Raw genomic sequence first — 15,008 nt, 5'->3', positions numbered from 1 at the left:
TTGGATGGAAACCTGCTTAGTGTCCCAATACTTTTAGAGCTCACTGTACTAGCACATGGCTGAAGGTGAAGAAATATCTGATTTAAGATTCATGACTCATACTATAAATTATCTGGAGAATTCTGATTTCCTGAATGATTATGGACATTTTCAGCACAGCCTTTAAGCTTTGAGACGTCTATATTTTCAAGATATAATTGTATAAACATATGCTAGCCAACTGCTTTGGTATTGATATATTTATTTTCCAATTAAACTTTGACATTTGTCTAGACAGTAAAAGCTGAACTTGGTAAGTTATATTTAAAGTGCTTTCATTCCGGCTTAGTTCACAATTCCTGTTCACGTTTGAAGATTACTGCTTAGACTGGAAGAGGGTACTGTGAAACAAAGAAGAGTCTTTCCTCTGGAGCAGAAACAGCACATGGTGGGACTGGATTCCTCACAGACAGGAACAGACCAGTGACAACCTGCCCCATTTACAAATTCTTTAAAGACAAGTTTTTTTTTTTAACTGTCATTAGCCTGCTGCCTCCTCCCCTGTTGCTGTATACAGCTGAACTGTTCAAAACTTCCAAGAAAAGTACAACAAACAACTGTTTACAATCCTAAGAGACTTTATTGGACTGTCTTCCCTCGCCACCAGCAAACATGTTGTTGTTTTGTTTTGTTTATTAGAGCCACTTTCAATTGAAAAACAGAACTCAAAGTCAAAGTTATAGTTATAGTAAAGGGTAAAAATATGAAAAGCTTTCCAGGATTTTGATTGGTTACTTAACAGGCTGAACTAGTTTGAGCATCAAAGACAACAAACCTTTGATGCATTACACAGTTATATGTGCATATTGATAACAAACTGGATCTAAGCTTGATTTATAGTTATGTATCACTCCGGTGTTCCGTTTCTGCTTACCTGTTGAAGTTGTAGAAGAGCAGAAACCAAGCACGTCATAGCTACATGTCGTTGTCTATAGAGATAGAGTCTGGCAACGGATCCAACAAGTGTTTCTCTCTTAACTGACCGCCGGCCACCAGTCATTTCAAACCCTCATTAAAGTCTTTCATCACAACACCACCAAGCTAAAACGTCTTCCTATCCTTACTGTTTCATTGTTGGCGCAGCTAGCTGGTTGGTTATTTCTGCCTGGTACTGAAATAGATAGGCCAGTGGTGATAAACGCCAAGCGATACGAGGTTGGATTGTCACTGTGTTTGCATAGAGAGACTCAGGGTATGGCAGCTGTCTAAACTAGCAGACACCAGCGGGCGTTGTATTCATTTGTCTCCTGTCACGAAGGGGAGATCAACAACATACGTAGTAGGGCTGACCCCAATTAGTCGACTGGTCCGATTGTTTGGTCGTGGTAGTTGACCGCCATGCGCCTCCCAGAGTACACAACCTATGCTACACTTGTGAGAAACAAGTTTTGGTTTATTTCATTCTATTTACGAGTTTTGTCAATTTAGTCATTGTCTTTTGTTTGGAGCGCTCCTGTCAATGTTGAGTAAGGACGCGCACGCATAGAAGTAGGTCTATAGGCTACCTGGCCTGCATACAAATGTAGACATATAAATGTGCTCATTTGGGCATCTGATAGTATTTCTGATTGGCTTAACACACCACCACTAATGACCTGTGGAGCGTCTCAAAGTAATGTTTTCTTCACCTCAAACAACAAGCAAAGTCTGTTTTACATCCGTTGAGAATGATAATAGTTCCTCCATGTATTTGAAAAATCTTTCCAGCTCTTTCCCTTTCAATAACCACTCAGTGTGATAGGGAAAAATGTCATGCTCTGATCCAATGGAAACATCATAAAATAGGCCTACCTGATTACTTCTTATCAGTGCTTGACTTGGACTGAATTAGGTTCCGGAACTCATTTTGGGTGCTGGTACTGTATCTATTTAGGTGCAGGAGCTCCACAATAATTTTTTGCTAATTCTATCAGAGGAATAGAGCAGTAGAACATTTGAGGTGCTGGTACTCAGCTCCAGTGAGCTCCTCCCCAAGTCAAGCACTGCTTCTTATCGCTTGCGCAAATAGCCTACAGCTGTGTCTGTCCCATGGCTCACTGGCGTGGGAAACTCTGAGGGCCCAGAATATTTTATACAATGTTGCAAGCTTCAGCCAACACAAGCTAATAGTTGATAAAAATGTTTCAAGTTCGTTGCAGACAGGCTGAATATGATTTAACAGATATTTATTTTTATGAGGATATTTTCTACCTGCAGGCTGCAATGTTTATATTTGTTGGATTTATATAGGCTATTTTTTACATAGTTGGCAATAGCAATAGAAGTTACATTTTAGGTTTGTATCATTTTCATTTACATTTGGATGGAATTTTGATGAACCTCATGAACAACGATTTTGAGATATGAATAAGTTATTATGAATTAAATTTCACAAAAATGTGCATATGAAAACCATACCTTGCACGCAGATCGGTTGAAATGGTAAGATAAATTGGCATTCCACATGAGAAACGTTACCGACTCCTTATGGAGCCTAGTACCGGCAACTTCAGGAAAGTAACGGCAGAATCTGTTAAAGCCAGTATGAGCAGCAGGAGGAGGATGGTCAGGTTAAATTCTTTATTTTTTTCTGGTTATCTAGATCTCTGGCGCCCTCTTGAGGCATTTGTCTTATTTAATCAATCCGTAAGCTTAAAGCATCAGACAAGCTCAATGCATCGAGTTGATTTCATTAAAACACATAGGGTGTGTCTATATATAGAAAAACAGACATTGAACAATGTTGGCCAATCGATTGGTCGAAAGAATAGACGACTTTGTGGGCTCTGTATTCCATTCAAGGAAGCCGATTCAGGTAAGGTTGATCTGATTTGCATTGGTTGTTTTAATGTCTGTTTGGAAACATGTTCTGACTAGATAAATGGATATTGTCAATGGTGCTATTAACATAGGAAAATGTCAACCTTGACTTGCATTGACTAGTTACATGGGCATCACACATCCAAAACACTATTTACAATTGGTCACACCTATGTGGTAAAGCGAACACCATTAGTCAAAGCAAGGCGACTGGAATAACAGTTACAGAAATATTCTGAGAAGTGTGGGGAAACACCTTCACCTATCATAGTACTGTTTTGGGAAACTAGTTCAAGGTCACTACAAAACTAAGCTGAACAAATCTCAGGTAGGTTTAATCCAGAAAGGAAACAGTGTGGGCCCCAGACTACTGCTGACCATCACAAGCACAGCAGTACACACAGCGGGGTGGTCAGCGCTAGCTAGCATGCTAGTGACAGATAGCCTAGTGGTTAGAGCATTGGACTAATAACTGGAAGGTTGCAAGATCAAATCACCACGGTGACAAGGTCAAAATCTGTCTTTCTGCCTCTGAGCAAGGCAGTTAACCCACTGTTCCTAGGCTGTCATTGAAAATAAGAATTTGTTCTTAACCGACTTGGCTAATTAAATAAAAGGTCAAATAAAACATTTATTTAAATGAAAGCTGTGTAGGGCTGTGCAGGGCTGGCTTGGGAATTCGACTGACTAGAATAGATGCATCACAATACCATGTCAGGAAATATTGATTGTACCCTTGAGTGTAGTGTCAAAATGTCTGAGATCTGATGGGCTTTTCCCCATTCTAGTCAGTCAAACAAATATATGTATTTCTATGTGCCTCCAGTCTTTTCACCATCTCAGCTCTAGCTTGTTTGCTATTGGATCGGAGCAACGGGCCAGGCTTTGGGTCCTACCTCAGGCAGTGCTTGCTTGCTAAAGGAGCAACAGGCTAAAGGGCTAGGTGCTGTGCTACGATGCTGGGCCCCACCCTAGCCTCCAGCCCTGTCTCAGCGCTAGCAGTTAGCTTGCTAAGCGATTGGAGCAATAAGCTACGATGCTGGGCCCCACCCTAGCCTCCAGCCATGTCTCAGCGCTAGCAGTTAGCTTGCTAAGAGATTGGAGCAATAGGCTACGATGCTGGGCCCCACCCTAGCCTCCAGCCATGTCTCAGCGCTAGCAGTTAGCTTGCTAAGAGATTGGAGAAATAGGCTACGATGCTGGGCCCCACCCTAGCCTCCAGCCATGTCTCAGCGCTAGCAGTTAGCTTGCTAAGCGATTGGAGCAATAAGCTACGATGCTGGGCCCCACCCTAGCCTCCAGCCATGTCTCAGCGCTAGCAGTTAGCTTGCTAAGAGATTGGAGAAATAGGCTACGATGCTGGGCCCCACCCTAGCCTCCAGCCATGTCTCAGCGCTAGCAGTTAGCTTGCTAAGCGATTGGAGCAATAAGCTACGAGGCTGGGCCCCACCTTAGCCCCCAGCCCTGTCTCAGCCCTAGCAGTTAGCTTGCTAAGAGATTGGAGAAATAGGCTACGATGCTGGGCCCCACCCTAGCCTCCAGCCCTGTCTCAGCGTTAGCAGTTAGCTTGCTAAGCGATTGGCGCAATAGGCTACGAGGCTGGGCCCCACCCTAGCCTCCAGCCCTGTCTCAGCCCTAGCAGTTAGACATTTGCATTACATTTACATAATTTAGCAGATGCTCTTATCCAGAGCGACTTACAGTAGTGAATGCATACATTTCATAAAAAAAATTTTTCTTTCTGTGCTGGCCCCCCATGGGAATTGAACCCACAACCCTGGTGTTGCAAACACCATGCTCTACCAACTGAGCTACAGGGAAGGCTTGCTAAGAGATTGGAGCAACAGGCTACGGGGCTGAGATCCACCATAGTCTCTCAGTTCTAGCTAGATTGCTAAGAGAGCAACCAATGTGCTAGGCAACAGGGCTGGGTGTTGTGCTGTGCTCTAACGGGCTGAGCAGGCCAGGCCCTGGGATGGGTGTTGTGCTGTGCTCTACGGGGCTGAGCAGGCCCCACCCTGCCTCTACCACATTCCTTGATAGAGTTGTCAGGCCAGCTGGAACAGAGCCTAGTCTCTCCTCTCCTCTGTCTCTCTCTCGCAGTGACTAACTCCAAAGAAATGTCCTCCACTCACTCTACCCAGCCTCTTCGTGTGCTGCCTGCCACCCAGAGCATGTCAGCACAGGGTTCAGCCACAAAACAGAATCACTTTTTTCTTTCTTTATTTCTTAATACTGTTGGGTTGTGCAACTACAATCATCATCACTGAATGGATCTCTGTACATGATTGTGCCAAGGAGCCATATAGACACTCCAGTTTAGTAAATACCTAGTGAGTTAGTCTTGTCTCTGAAAGAGGCAGTGAAAGTGAATGAAACCAGAGCGCAAAGGATCTGAAAGGATCTGTCAGTCAAGACAACAATAAACAATAGATTGAATGGTGACTGTGATAAGAACACTAATAAAACAATGAAGTGTGAGTGGCAAGATTTGGTTAAGGATCTATGGGCCCTGGTTAAAAGTAGTGCACTATGAAGGGACTAGGGTGCCATTTGGGACACAGACCCAACTGTGCATATTTAGTTGGGGAATTATTCCAATGTTACCAAACAGAATTGTCTCAATGTTTTCCTCCTTCCTTTATTGTGGGGAGTAGTTGCAAGCGAAGGGGTGGACTGATCAGCTGACAAAGCAACATTTGCTACCACTAACTGGCCTGACTGGTTTACAGACCAGAGAGAGAAATGGAGAGAGAGAGAGAGGTTTTACATAAACAAAGAGAAATGTGTTTAGATTGACAGAGGCAAATGTGATTTTTCTACAGTACATGGTGTGTAAAACCTCAAAATCAAATAACATAACATTGTTCAATAACTGAACATGAAATTATTTATTACACTGATTTGCAAGTGGAATATATTTTGCTTCCAACGCGCATCAAAATGCACCAACAACTAAGGATGGCATACAAGTATTGTTTTAAAAGAGTGCAAATAAGTATTGTTATTTATACTGTAGGCTGTTGTTGTCTGACCCAAAGTGGCAGGAACACTGTTTATTGCTTGTGTGAATGTCACCAGTGGCTAATGGTATTTACAGGCTTATATCACATCTCCATTTTAATCTTAAAGTGATGGAGCTTTGTAAATCACCATTTAATACCTGAAATGTTATTACATTCTATAGTTATTGTTGACATTAATCATTACAACGTCTTCCAGTGACATGACATATTGATATATAGTGTTTAACACACCTGTAACCTTTTGACGTTTTGCAACTTTCTGCACATTCTATAGACTGGCGGTTTTATTTCAGAGTACAAGAACAACTGTGATTGGAAACAAGTGCTGAGAAGGAGGTAAACAAATTACAGTTTAAAAAACATATGTGAGCCAGTATCTGTTGCCAGTAAGCTAACAACATCAACAAAGCAAAATATAAGTCTAAATTAACATTCCTCGCACTGCCACAATGATATTTAGGCATTCCATTCCAAACAACATGTACGTACAGATGTAGGATCTTAATTTGACCCGTACAACAGGAAAATAATCCTACACCAACGGGAAATGTGAATGATTGTGTGGATTATAATTAAATTTACATTTTTGTAGGGGTTGATAAATGTTTTGTTTAGTTAGGGCAAATTAAGTCTGACTTTGTGGAAATTACAAACTTTATAATACTTTTTAAACCTTGAATACACTGGTGATCAACAACAGGGTGACCAAATTAAGGGTGATCAAATTAAGATCCTATATCTGTACACCACATGTCAACTCTAGTCAGAGCTGTATAAAGGAAGTTGGAAGGTGGGGGGGTGGGGTGCACGGTTGCACATATGCAAGGTTGTGTAAGGTTTACAGCGTGAGTACTGTCGGGTTTTTCTGTGTTTCTTAGTTGTTATCTTTGTGATAGTGAAACCACTAGATTAAGGCACCATTTCTACTGAATGACAATTATACACCTTTCAAACCAACTTTCCAGCTGAAATAATACATTTCATAAAAAAGATATATCAAATGTCCTAAATCAAAGATATACAGAAATAAAAACATTATCTGATTCAATTGCTTTAGAAAGGGGCACATGACAGGGATGTCCTCTCTCCCCCCTTCTGTTTGCACTTGCAATTAAAACGCTTGCAGAAGGAATTAGACAGGATCCAAACGTAACAGGTATCAGTATTGGTAAACATGAATATAAGCTAAACTTATTTGCAGATGATATCCTGATATACCTGACCAATATTGAAAACTCAATGCCTCCGTTGCTAAAAAATATTATCGGAATACTTAAAACAATTATGGCAATAGGGGGAAAAAATGTAATAACTCATGATCTACAGCAATCCTTTAAGTGGACCAAAAAAATATATTAAATAATTAGACGGTTAATAAGTGACAACAAAAAACAAATATATAAAGATAACTTCATCCCATTATTCAACAAGTTGAAAGCAGATCTGAATAAATGGAACAAACTTCCCATAAATCTTACAGGTAGAATAAACCTCTTCAGAATGGCATGGCTCCGAAAGTTTTTATATTTATTCTCGGTAATACCAATTACCCTACCGAAGACATTCTTTAAATAACTATACTCGGTCATAACAGACTTTATATTGTCAAATAAAACGCATAGAATAAAAAGGAAAGCTTTATCTTCTTAAGCCTGAGGGTGGTTTTAACCTTCCAGACTTGGAATTGTTTCAACTTGCCACCCAGGGCTTTTACTTACGACATATAGAGTACCAGTCAAAAATTTGGACACACCTACTCATTCAAGGTTTTTTCTTTATATTTACTATTTTCTACATTGAAGAACAATATTGAAGACATCAAACTATGAAATAACACATGGAATCATGCAGCAACCAAAAAAGTGTTAAACAAATAGAAGATAGATTCCCTATTTGGTAAAAGACCAAGTCCATATTATGGCAAGAACAGTTCAAATAAGCAAAGAGAAACAACAGTCCATCATTACTTTAAGACATGAAGGTCAGTCAATGCAGAAAATTTCACAAACTTTTCAAGTTATTCAAGTGCAGTCGAAAAAACCATCAAGCGCTATGATGAAACTGGCCCTCGTGAGGCCCTCCACAGGAAAGGAAGACCCAGAGTTACCTCTGCAGCAGAGGGTAAGTTTATTAGCGTTAATTGCACCTCAGATTGCAGCCCAAATAAATGCTTCACAGTGTTCAAGTAACAGACACATCTTAACATCAACTGTTCATCCATAAACTGTTCCACATGGTAAACTAAAGCCTTCCAAGTGGCTCATTCATCCCCCCTCCTCTCCTCTGGAACTATTCCCCAGGTCGTTGCTGTAAATGAAAATGTGTTCTCAGTCAACTTTCCCAGTAAAATAAGGGTAAAATAAAATAACAAATGTAAAGGCATAGAAACCATAAATGACTTGGTAATAGGAAATTATTGCCATGACAGAATTCAAAAGCAATGTTGGACCAATGTAGATATCTTCAAATACATGCAACTTGAAAGTTTCATATCAAGACATTTCGATTTGAAATCTTTTGGACATCAGAGCAATCTTGAGGAAACCTATTTCAATCAGAAAAGGATGTTCATATGATAGATAAGCTATACAAAACCTTGCAGAGAGACTATCCAACTGACAATCTCTTTGAAAAAAATATAAACTATTGGAAACAGGACTTAAAAAGAACTGATGTTGGCACAAGATAGAGGGAATGATGGAACATAACTAAGAGTTAACAAAAATGTACACATAATTCATTATAAACTAATGTATATGATTTATTACACAAGAGACAAAATTCACAAATTCTACAGCACAATGGCAGAGTCATGTCTTAAGTGTAAAACTAACAATGACTCAATAATCCATGCCGTCTGGGAATAGTCCAAAAGTTATGGGCGGAGTTTTGCCTTAGTATTAAATGTAGCCATAATGCTGAGGTGGCTTTGGCACACACTATGCTCTTAAGTTCTTGATGGTTGCTAGGCAGCGCCCATTACTACTATCATCCTGGCAGTTCTAAACTTTGCAAGGCATGTCACTTCACCCATGAAAAAAAATATATATATATATAATCTTAATCATAACTGGATGGATCCATAAAGAACTGCTGTGGGAATAAATATCACTGAACGGTGAACATATTGAAATAAAGTACACTAATGAAATTGAAGGCATCAAATTGTTATAATACTATATAATATATATATATATAATAATATATAATAATAGCATGTTCAACTATTTCAGCTGCATTGAGATGTCAGATGTTTTTTTTCTTCTCACTAAATCTTTGTTTGGATACTGTTTAGGCTAGAATTAGAAATGTTAGCTTAGTTGAGGTGAGTGCTGCTCATGATCATCTTTTCTAGTTGGCTCGTTCATTGTCACTGATCAGAACATTTTGCCAGCATGTTGTGTAGCTAACAAGTGGATTAGTTTACTCTTCACTCGCAGCCACTTAGTAGCCTAGGCCCATCTCCCGACCAAACGACTGTGACTTGTTTTAATCAATCAATGTGATTTTGTTTCACTGAATCTCCATCTTTATATTTGGTTAATTCTCTGACTGGGCAAATAAGTGGAGGTGGTATAGCTCATCAATTCGTTTGCTTATCTATCACTAATCAGAAACATTTAGCATGTTATAATTAAGCAATAAGCCACGAGGGGGTGTGATATATGGCCTTATGCACAACGCAACGCAGAGTGCCTGGACACAGCCCTTAGCAGTGGTATATTGGCCATATATCACAAAGCCCTGAGGTGCCTTATTGCTATTATAAACAGGTTACCAACGTAATTAGAGAAGTAAAAATAACTGTTTTGACATACCCGTGGTATACGGTCTGATATACCACAGCTGTCAGCCAATCAGCATTCAGGGCTCGAACCACCCAGTTTATAATGTAGCCTAAACCAAATGTAGATCTACTATTTTGCTTGATCGCGTAAATACAACTCCAAAAGCCCGCTGAGGATCTGAGATATGAACACGAGACTCTTGTTAATATAGATTGCTATTATTTTCTATCAGTATCATGATGAAGATACTGTCAATGTAAAACCATGTCTGCTCCCTAACGAAGTGGAATGAGGGAAGGAAAGAGATGAAAACATGGATTTAAAAAAAAACATGGGCTCTGTTTCAAAATATCACCTGTTTTTTTCCCCCTACGACAGCGGTTCCACACGTTGCCGTGACGACGCAAGTTGTGTTGGGGGAAAAAAAGTATTATTTTATATTTTATTCTGTTATATTTAATTATATTCTTAGCCTACTATAAAATATAATTGTGTTGACTGTGATCAGTGAGGCCGTAAGTGTGTCGTGTCTGTTTAATGAACATAATAACTATTGATTTAACGTCTACTTCCACTCATAAACGTGCCGCCATGTGCACAAGAGATATAAAAAAGCTTATCGCGGCAAGAATTTGGTAAAAAAAAAAAAGGACTGTATGGAATTGGGCTCTAAAAAACATTGGCAGGTTTTTTTTTTACAGGCAACATCCTGCAAAGTCTCTAAATGCACAGACAGAATAGTAGGGAGGAGGGTGTAAGGAGTGGCTCTCTCTGAAAATCTGTGTACAATCGCTCTGTCTGAAAGAGGTATTTTGCAATAATTATTATCATGAACATTGCTACATTTCATTATGGCAAAATAAGTCCATGAGTCAAGAGATATTTTTTTTTAGATTTGCTTACAGTTACACAGAGGGGGAGGGGAACCCGCTCGTTGGGATCAATAACGTATTACTGTCCTACTTCTGACGGATGGACAACTGTTGCTGCTTTAGTGTACCAGTTATGAAATCTACGTGATAAATAAAATAAAATAGGGTGGGATTAAAATGAGTTAAATGTCTCAATTATCCACAATCAGAACACCCAGGGACCAATCAGACAAAGAGATTCATCGAAGTGTTAAAAGAAAAACTTTTGTTTGATGGGAATCAGTCCTCCTCCCGTACTCTCGCTCTCCCTCTCTCTCCCGTACGCTCTCCCTCTCTCTCCCGTACTCTCCCTCTCTCCCGTACGCTCTCCCTCTCTCTCCTGTACTCTCCCTCTCTCTCCCGTACGCTCTCTCTCCCGTATGCTCTCCCTCTCTCCCTCCCTCTCTCTCCCGTACTCTCTCCCGTACGCTCTACCTCTCTCTCCCTCTCTCGCACTCTCCCTCTCTCTCCCTCTCTCTCCCATACTCTCTCTCTCCCGTACGCTCTCCCTCTCTCTCTCCCTCTCTCTCCCGTATGCTCTCCCTCTCTCTCCCGTATGCTCTCCCTCCCTCTCCCATACTCTCTCTCTCTCCCGTATGCTCTCCCTCTCTCCCTCTCTCTCTCCCGTACGCTCTCCCTCTCTCTCCCTCTCTCTCTCTCCCGTATGCTCTCCCTCTCTCTCCAGTACGCTCTCCCTCTCTCTCCCATACTCTCTCTCTCTCCCGTACGCTCTCCCTCTCTCTCCCTCTCTCTCCCGTATGCTCTCCCTCTCTCTCCAGTACGCTCTCCCTCGCTCTCCCATACTCTCTCTCTCTCCCGTATGCTCTCCCTCTCTCTCCCGTACGCTCTCTCTCCCTCTCTCTCCCGTACGCTCTCCCTCTCTCCCATACTCTCTCTCCCGTACGCTCTCCCTCTCTCTCCCGTATGCTCTCCCTCTCTCTCTTCCTCTCTCTCCCGTACTCTCTCCCTCTCTCTCCCGTACGCTCTCCCTCTCTCTCCCTCTCTCTAACGGGGAAGGTCCTTAACGCCCCTGAATGGGACCGTGAGAAGGAAATGACAAAAGGAAGTGTGCGAGAGTCTGGGCTCTTTCTGTTTCACACTGGCACAGTGAGAATGCCACTCCTCTCCTCTGCTATCAACAGTTGGCAGGGGGAAAGCTGTGGTGGCACGTTTGGTGGAATACAATGATGAGTGTTCTATGAATTCCATGTCCACTGGATTGACAGATTACGTTAATAAATAACAAAACCAGGTCTGGGTTTGTCAGGGGGTTGTCAAGAACAATTCTGAATCTGAAGTTGGCTGTGTAGTAACTTATCGCTTACTTTGTTCCAGTCAAAATTTGACACTTACTATATTCTCTGTTTTGAACAAGTACTATCATGTCAAATGAACTGTTCAAAACACTGAACATACAGACATAGGCTATACTTTTACATACCATCCCAATAAAAAAAAGCCAACATTTAAAGGTCCAGTGCAGTCAAAAACGTGATTTTCCTGTGTTTTATATATTGCCACACTGAGGTTGGAATAATACTGTGAAATTGTGAAAATTATGATAATGCCCTTTTATTGTAAGAGATGTGTAAGAAATGTTTGAAAATATTGCCTGAAATGTAACCTGTTTTTTGGTGGGATGTAGTTTTTGCCTGTCTGGTGACATCATCAGGTGGTAAATTAGTTAATAGACCAATAAGAATGAGAGTTCCAAACCTCTCTACCAATAACAGCTAGTTTATAGTTTTCCCCTCCCCACTCAGACCACTCCCAGACAGTCCTAGCTAAATTCTTACTTGAGTAATTGCTCTTTGCTAAGAAGCTATTTTCGTTTCTTTTTTATCATTTTAATTTGAAACAATCACTGTAAGGTACTTAATATTTACCCAGAAATTATTTGATATTGAGATTTTTTTTTTTTTTAAAGAGTCTGTATTGGACCTTTAAGCACGACTTGACCGACCATACAACCCTTTGCTCATAGCCGCTGTTATTATCCATCACTTCGACAGGAACAATTGGGAGAACCACTATACTTTTACAGCTTTAAGACATTTTCTGTGAGCTCGCTGGCTCTGGTGCCAGCCTGTGGCTTGTGTTCTCTGGGAGAGAGACTTTCCTTTCCCTGCTGCTCTAACAGAAGAAAGTCGGGCAGGGTGTGGCAGAAAGGGGGAAGGGAGCGATTAAAGCATTTGAATTTCCACCCAACTATACAAAGCATAATATCTGGGGGATCTAAGTCTCTCCGTCTATAACTCTATCTCTATCTATTGGAATGGAGAAACACACAGAAGGTGGCTGTTTGGCTTTATTATAACTCTTCAAAGTTAATACACGCCTGAAGTTATAACAACGTAGCTGTTTCTGTTATTCAAACACATTCTGTATCTTTGTTACTTAATGCTCTGAGCTCGAGTAAAACACCTCTTTCACTCTGAAATGCAGAAGTTTTGATTATTTTTACCCCTCTTTTCCTCAAGCCTGGTTTCAATTAGTAAGTATTTCCAAACCACTACATTCCATTACCATACCCCACCCCCCCCCCCCTCTCTCTCTCTCTCTCTCTCTCTCTCTCTCTCTCTCCACCCTGGATAGAATCCCAGGATATAACGAATCGAGTTAAAACTGCAAGTGAGGAGAAAGTCGCTAGAACCCCATTCATGTGAACACCTTAAAACTTAAAACAGATGAAAACAGTTTTGGGTTTTTTAAGTTTTAGCTAAATTGGAAAGTACAGTTTTATTTATCACACACACTGTATACTCGTATACTATATTAAAACCGTTACTATATTATACTCTGAAAAGCGTTGGTTTTTGGTGAAGATGGGTTAGAAGATGGTGTTCTAAGATTGCAGAGTGTGTGTCATTATGTTCCCTCTCCCATGGGTGCGCCTCGCTGAAACAGGGAGGAAGAGGGAGGGAGTAGGAGGGTAATAGTAAGAAAGTAGAACCCACACCCAAAGCATGTAGCCTATCTTAAAAGGTTTTATGGCTAACTGCCTTTACTGATAGTCATTTCTTAACAAACAATTACTCATACAAACACAAACATTATTTAGCTTGACAGGTTTTTCATCAAAGATGATACTTGGGCGTTTTCTTTGTACAATTTTTTTTATTTTTTTTTACTGCGTGCAGGGTGATGTTAGAATAGGAGGGTCAATATCCACGTTGCTGAGATGAAGTAACAACTGAACGAGGCTATACATCTGCATGGGGGGGTTTATTTTAAAATGGGATAGATAAGCATTAAGCACAATGGAACATAAACCCCCTTTATGGGACTGGCGTCGCTCCATATGCCCCAGTCAGCCTTTATTTTGTGCGCAGTAAAAGAGAGTGAAATAAGAAGTGCGACCCAAGTCTCCGTTAATGTGTGGTGGTGACACACACCCACTTCATCTCGTGTTCTAAATTACAGAACTTTGAACGAGAAAACCAAGTAACACCACGAACCAGCACCCTTCATCTCAGTTAGTTAGCGGGGTGAAAGACTGTTATTCTTATTTTCAAAAAACGGAATGTAAAACGAATCTCAAACGACACGGTTGCCACGTCATTTAACAAATGCCTTACAACTTTGTGAGTTTACCAGATATGATACCATCACCATAATACACTTTTAAAAGAAGCTAAATAAGAATTGTGATGAAACGGTTGTTTTACCTATGAGCAGTCTGAGTTGCAACAACTTTATCACAGCAGCTTGAGCATCTTCGGCCGTGTTCTCTTCCCCTCCTCTGTTCCAGCAGTTGATAAAATCACGTCTTCTTCTTAACAATCAAACCTTATTTCTCTCTTATAACAAAAAAAAACTTTTCTTGCTTTATCAACCCGAGTCTCCCTCGGTGTCCAGGGAGTTTTTCTCTCTCCCCTCCCTACTCACTCTCTCCCCTTAGAAAGTGCGTGTTACCTTTTTTTCTAGTCTGCGTGGCTGTTACTCCGGGCGATGCAGAATGGTTGGACATGCGAACGGGTAGGGCTACTGGTCGTGGATAGAGGGCGGGAAGGAGGGATATAGGGAGGGAGGTGAAGGGAGTGGCCGTAGTCTCCTTTTCTGGCTCTGCCCATCCAATGCAACCTGGAATCAGGGGTAGACATAACATAGTAAATAAAATCCTGGAGACTAATTATGCTGAACAAAAATATAAACGCAACATGCAACAATTTCAAAGATTTTACTGAGTTACAGTTAATATAAGGAAATAAGTCAATTTAAATAAATTAATTAGGCCCTATTCCATGGATTTCAGAACTGGGCAGGGGTGTAGCCATGGGCGGGCCTGGGAGGGCATAGTCCCACCCACTTGGGAGCCAGGCTCACCTACTGGGGAGCAAGGCCCAGCCAATCAGAATGAGTTTTTCCCCACGAAAGGGCTTTATTACAGACAGAAATACTCCTCAGTTTCATAAGCTGTCAAAGTGGCTGGTCTCAGACGATCC

The 15,008-nt window shown here is 41.0% G+C and overlaps 1 protein-coding gene across 24 annotated transcripts in view; it reads right to left on the bottom strand.

The window, feature by feature from the left end:
* LOC115166721 (neuroblast differentiation-associated protein AHNAK) overlaps positions 1–14,578 on the bottom strand; it is a 43,033-nt gene extending 28,455 nt beyond the window's left edge. For 23 of the 24 annotated variants that reach the window (XM_029720451.1, XM_029720459.1, XM_029720487.1 and 20 more), the window contains exon 1: positions 14,232–14,577. The gene's annotated coding sequence lies outside the window, so the exon portion shown is untranslated. Of the gene's footprint in view, positions 1–14,231 lie in introns of all 24 variants that reach the window. The other variant, XM_029720470.1, reaches the window with a different exon arrangement.
* Between the last annotated feature and the right edge of the window lie 430 nt (positions 14,579–15,008).

This window comes from Salmo trutta, chromosome 3 (genome assembly GCF_901001165.1).
Source record: "Salmo trutta chromosome 3, fSalTru1.1, whole genome shotgun sequence".
NCBI lineage: Eukaryota > Metazoa > Chordata > Actinopteri > Salmoniformes > Salmonidae > Salmo > Salmo trutta.
Note: the sequence above shows the minus strand (reverse complement) of the source record. Positions and strands in the feature narration are given on the sequence as shown.